We start from the raw sequence: 6,094 nt of genomic DNA, 5'->3' as shown, positions 1-6,094 counted from the left end.
TCATCAGCTTCAGCACCACCAGCACCACAGCAGTCCTACGGAGCAGCACCGAGCTACCGCCAGGAGGACAGATCGTCTGTGCCGCGGTCGAGTGAGCGGCGACAGCAGGCTCCGAGTGGCAGGGTCTACGCAGCTCAGGTGGAGGACTCTTCAGCAGCCGACCGAGTGGTGGCAGGTATCACTTTGATTTCTGGTATTAGAGTTCGCACTCTTTTTGATACCGGTGCATCGCATTCCTTTGTTAGCCGAGCATTTGTATTGTTGCATGGTCTAGAGTTAGGAGCGTTGTCTCAGGCACGAGAGGTGCAGATCCCCGACCATGTCTTGCAGGTTACAGAGTGTTGTTGGTCCTGTCCGGTGCAGTTAGACTCTTGGATCATGCCCGCAGACCTGTTGGTGTTAGGGCAGCTGCAGGACTTTGACGTAGTGCTCGGTATGGATTGGCTGGCGCGGTACTATGCTACGATCGACTGTGGAGCGAGGACGGTGACGTTCCGCGAGCCAGGCCAGGAGTAGTTTACTTTCAGAGGCTGCAGGAGCACGCTGTTTGCCACCTGGATATCTTCGGCGAGGGCTCGACAGATGCTGAGCAGTGGGTGTATCGCTTTCCTAGCGACAGTTGTGGAGGTACCTACGGCGGCGCCAAGACTCGAGGACATCCCAGTAGTCCGCGAGTTTTCGATGTGTTTCCCCCTGAGTTGACGACATTGCCGCCGGAGAGGGAGATTGAGTTTGTGATTGATGTAGTTCCTGGAACTGCACCAATCTCAAAGGTACCTTACAGGATGGCACCGGCAGAGCTGAGAGAGCTAAAGGCGCAACTTCAGGATCTGATGGATAGAGGGTTTGTGAGACCCAGTGTGTCGCCTTGGGGAGCGTCGGTGTTATTTGTAAAGAAGAAGAATGGTTCGCTCAGGTTATGTGTGGATTACCGGGAGCTGAATAAAGTGACCATCAAGAACAAGTATCCTCTGCCGCGCATTGATGATCTATTCGATCAGCTGCAAGGATCTTGTGTCTTTTCGAAGATTGATCTCCAGTCAGGTTACCACCAGCTGAGGGTGAGGGCCGAGGATGTTCCCAAGACGGCTTTCCGGACTCGGTACGGGCATTATGAGTTTACGGTGATGCCTTTTGGATTGACGAATGCCCCTGCCGCATTCATGGATTTGATGAACAGAGTGTTCAAGCCGTTCTTGGATAGGTTTCTGGTAGTCTTCATTGATGATATCCTGATTTACTCCCGAAGTGATGCCGAGAATGAGGAGCACTTGAGGACTGTGTTACAGCTTCTGCGAGAGAAGAAGTTGTATGCCGAGTTAAAGAAGTGAGAGTTCTGGTTGCGGGAGGTTGCTTTCTTGGGCCACGTGATATCAGCAGAGGGAGTAGCTGTTGACCCAAAGAAGATTGATGCTATTCGGGATTGGTCCAGACCGACGACGGTGACTTGAGGAGCTTCCTTGGACTGGCAGGATATTATCGTCGGTTTGTGGAAGGCTTTGCGAAGCTTCCCACACCCCTCACACGCTTGACGCGGAAGGAGATTCGTTTTGTCTGGAGCGACGACTGTCAGAGGAGCTTTGACGAGTTGAGACTGAGGTTGACGTCAGCTCCTATCCTTGCCCTTCCGGTGATGGGGGATGGATTCGTGATCTACAGTGATGCATCGCACAGTGGGCTTGGTTGCGTGCTAATGCAGCATGGTAGGGTGATTGCTTATGCTTCACGGCAGTTAAAGGATTATGAGAAGAATTACCCTACGCATGACTTGGAGCTTGCCGCGGTAGTCTTTGCTTTGGAGTTGTGGCGGCATTACTTATACGGCGATCACTGCGAGATTTTTACTGATCATAAAAGTCTCAAGTATCTGTTCACCCAAAAGGAGTTGAATTTGAGGCAGCGCCGGTGGTTGGAGTTGCTGAAGGACTATGACATTAGTATTCAATATCATCCCGGCAAGGCGAATGTGGTGGCAGATGCGTTGAGCAGGAAGGCAGTGCAGAGTTTGAGTATGTTGATCACTCGGCAGAGACCGTTACTCGAGGAGCTGAGACGGCTGGGACTCGAGGTAGTGTCCCCTGGATTTACTGCGAGATTGATGTCTATGATCTTGCAGCCCACTCTGTTTGATAGGATTCGAGAGAAACAGAGTGGGGATCCACACTTGTCGAGGATTCTAGAGCAGCTTGAGAGGGGACAGGCCGAGGGCTTTGTTGTGGACAGTTCGGGAGTACTGCGGTACAGGGACCGACTGTGTGTACCTATGGATTCAGAGATCCGAGAGGACATCTTGAGAGAGGCTCACTGTTCACCTTATACGGTTCACCCCGGTGAAACCAAAATATATAAGGATTTAAAGGCTCAGTTTTGGTGGAATGGTATGAAGAGGGACATTGGTAGATTTGTGGCTCAATGTCTGACTTATCAACAGGTAAAGGCCGAGCATCAGGTACCTGCTGGCAAGCTTCAGAGTCTACAAGTGCCCGAGTGAAAATGGGAGCAGATCACGATGGACTTTGTCGTCGGATTGCCGAGAACACAGGGTGGTTTTGATGCAATTTGGGTGATAGTGGACAGACTGACCAAGTCTGCTCACTTCCTACCAGTGCAGACCACTTGGTCCAGAGAGAGACTCGCTCAGTTGTATTTGGATGAGATAGTGAGGTTGCATGGAGTGCCCACTTCGATAGTATCCGACCGGGACCCGAGGTTCGTATCACACTTTTGGAGGAGTCTTCAGATGTCCTTGGGCACTCAGTTGCAGTTCAGCTCAGCATTTCACCCACAGACAGATGGTCAGTCTGAGCGGACCATTCAGATTCTAGAGGACATGCTGAGGGCATGTGTCTTGGACTTTGGAGGAGGGTGGTATCGGCATTTGAGACTGGTTGAGTTTGCGTACAACAACAGCTATCAAGTGAGCATCCAGATGGCTCCGTTTGAGGCGTTGTATGGACGCAGATGTCGATCCCCTTTGTTTTGGAGTGATGTGGGTGAGAGGAGGAAGCTTGGGCCTGAGATTCTGATCGAGGCTGAGGAAAAGGTAAAAGAGGCGCGACGGCACATATTAGCAGCCCAGAGTCGACAGAGGAGCTATGCTGATACCCGGAGACGAGACTTGGAGTTCCAGGTGGGAGATCATGTTTTTCTTAAAGTCTCGCCGTCCAGAGGGATTCGCCGATTTGGAGTACATGGAAAGCTCAGTCTACGTTTTGTAGGCCTTTTCGAGGTTTTGGAGCGAGTAAGGCCAGTTGCTTACAGGATTGCTCTACCACCACGACTAGCTGGCATTCACGATGTTTACCACGTCTCGGCTTTGAGGAAATATGTTCGACCCCTCCCACGTGATTGACTTCACTTTCTTGAGATTGGCGAGGACCTGAGTTACGAGGAGCGACCGGTGCGGATTCTGGCTCGTGAGTCGAGAAAATTGCGCAACCGGGTCATACCCTTTGTAAAGGTGCAGTGGAGTAATCACGAGGAGCGGGAAGCGACTTGGGAGCCGGAGACGGTGATGAAGGAGTCCTACCCCTACCTATTTGAGGCTCAGGATTGAGATATATTTCAGTTTCGCGGACGAAACTTTTTGTAGTGGGGGAGGATGTAGTGTTTCTAGGCTTCGGATAGGATTGGCTTCAGTATTAGTGACTGGTCGACGCTTCTGGAGAGTGTCGGACTGAGTCGGAGTTGTTTCTGCGCAAAATGGATGCAGAAATGGACTCGGCGCACTCAAATAAGCAAAACTGGAGTTTTGCTAGTTTAGGGCGCCCAGAACTGGATTTAGGGCACCCAGAAGTTTAGGGCACCCAGAAATGATTTTAGGTCGCCCAGTACTGAGTGCTGAATTTAACTAAAACTGGAAGCTAATTCGGATCCTATGTTCCGGGCGCCCAGAAGTGGGTCCGGAAATTCTACATCGTGAATATCGATCGTATTGACGTGTGGCTGGTGGTAGGTGTGGGCCGCCGGAGCAGGATAAGGGTGCAGCATACCGCAGGCGAAGGAACCGATGAGGGCTGTTTTGTGCAGGCTGGAAGTTCTGGGCGCCCNCAGAAGTGGGTCCGGAAATTCTACATCGTGAATATCGATCGTGTTGACGCGTGGCTGGTGGTAGGTGTGGGCCGCCGGAGCAGGATAAGGGTGCAGCATACCGCAGGCGAAGGAACCGATGAGGGCTGTTTTGTGCAGGCTGGAAGTTCTGGGCGCCCATAACTGAGTTTAGGGCGCCCAGATCTCGGATTTTCTGCAGGGACAGCAGATTGCAGCCTTTGTTCTTGAGGTTCATCTGACCCTATTTTCACCCTATAAATAGCTGAGAAGCGTCCCTGGTGAGCTCTTTTCCTCTCTTCTTCACAGGGAACCCATAAATTGTATTTCCAATCCCTCCAATCTTTCCAATTTGCATCAAGATCCACATCTCCAAGAATTTCAAGGTGCTGATTCTGCAGTTCTTCAGCGACGACCTTCAGTGTTTTGGCTCGTGCACGACATAGGAAGGTCGGATTTCGACAAAACTTGGTTTGCTGGATTCTAGACTTCCAGAGGAATCCATGAAGTCCTGAATTGCAGATTTTGGACGAGGTTAACTTGGTCGAACTGAGATTTTTCTGGACTGCTATTGACATTGAGCTGAAAATGGGATTTATGAGCTTTTCTTGATGCTAACTTTGTAGGCAGTGGGATTTTGGACCTGAGTTTGATCACCCCTCAGTATTTGCTGGATTTGGAACTATCCTCACCTAATTTTGAGATCATTAGGTGAGTTTTGACATTGAAATTGGATAAATCTTAAGCTTAAGTGCTGAAATTGATGGTTTTTATTGGATTTTGGGTGAATTGTAATATCCAGATCTTAAGGGGCTTTGTTGCTGGTTTGGAGGTGTTTCCAGCAGTGTTGCTTGTGATCCGAGACCCTCTTGCTGCTAGGAATTGCACTTGAAGTGGGTTATCATCGGTTTCGCTCCTAAGTACATGTTTAGTCGACGTGTATAGTTCGGTTCTTGCATATCATGCTTTAATTCATCGATTAGCATCTTGACTGCAATATGAATGTAGAAGCATGCTGAAATGAATATTTTCATTATACATGTTGGACTTAAAATTGACTTAGGAGAAAACCTGCGTTTTGACTCGTCATATGCTTAAACTATCAGATTTAGCTCTAGGAGCCGTGGTTCGATTGTATCGTTGCAGTATCAGTGCGATGGATATCTGGGGTAGTTAGAAGGCATTTACGCTCGTGCTGGATATCTGGCATGTACTCTGGGATTCAGTGTATGTATATGGAACTCGGTTTCTTTTACTTTACTAGTTCTTCTAGCAGCTCTATACTACTATTTGTAGTATTGTATGTTTTACAGGTACAGCTGTCGCTTCGTATATAGGAAAAATTTCTTTGTATACGGCGGATTTGTCGGCGTGCCCGAAAAACGTGTAATCCGGGGCGTGACAGATTAAGTTGGTATCAGAGCTTTGCTGTAGGTCGTGGGGACCTAGGAAACCTAAGTTTGGCAAACCTTATGGAAGCAAGACGTGAGAGGCGTAATTTTAGTGCGAAAGTCAATGATTATTTGTTTTAACTCCTCTTAGAGTAGAGTGAGTGACTGAAGGAGTTTCTGTTTTGGCCTGAGAAATTATGTTGGCTGCAGACGACATAATTTTGGAGGAAAACAGGGACCGCCTTCTAGACTTTCGTTGATTGGGTCGAGAGTGTGCGTTGTATCTGACCCCGATTTGTTCCTTTCAGCTATGTATCGTCGCCGAGGCCGACCGTCGTTGCGGGAGCGTGCGCAGTTGGCGCAGGATCGTGCTAGATCTCCAGAGATGCCTGAGCAGGCAGAGGCGAGTGCACCCCCTGTTGTGGAGCCGAGTGTGCGACCTGAGGCTAGTGCATCCCCAGATTTGAGTGCACAGTTGGCTGCTCTGACTGAGGTGACGAGACAGCAGGGGAGCTATTGCAGAGGTTGTGTGAGAGGATAGCTCAGCCCCCGAGTTCAGCACCGAGGACACCAGAGTCGCCAGTTCCACCCCCGACTACTCCAGTGACAGCACCAGCTGCAGCAGTTCCTCCATCGGCAGCAGTTCCAGTAGCGCC

Source organism: Ananas comosus, unplaced genomic scaffold (assembly GCF_001540865.1).
Source record: "Ananas comosus cultivar F153 unplaced genomic scaffold, ASM154086v1, whole genome shotgun sequence".
Classification (NCBI taxonomy): Eukaryota; Viridiplantae; Streptophyta; class Magnoliopsida; order Poales; family Bromeliaceae; genus Ananas; species Ananas comosus.
The sequence above is the reverse complement of the archived record's forward strand: the minus strand, read 5'-3'. Positions refer to the sequence as shown.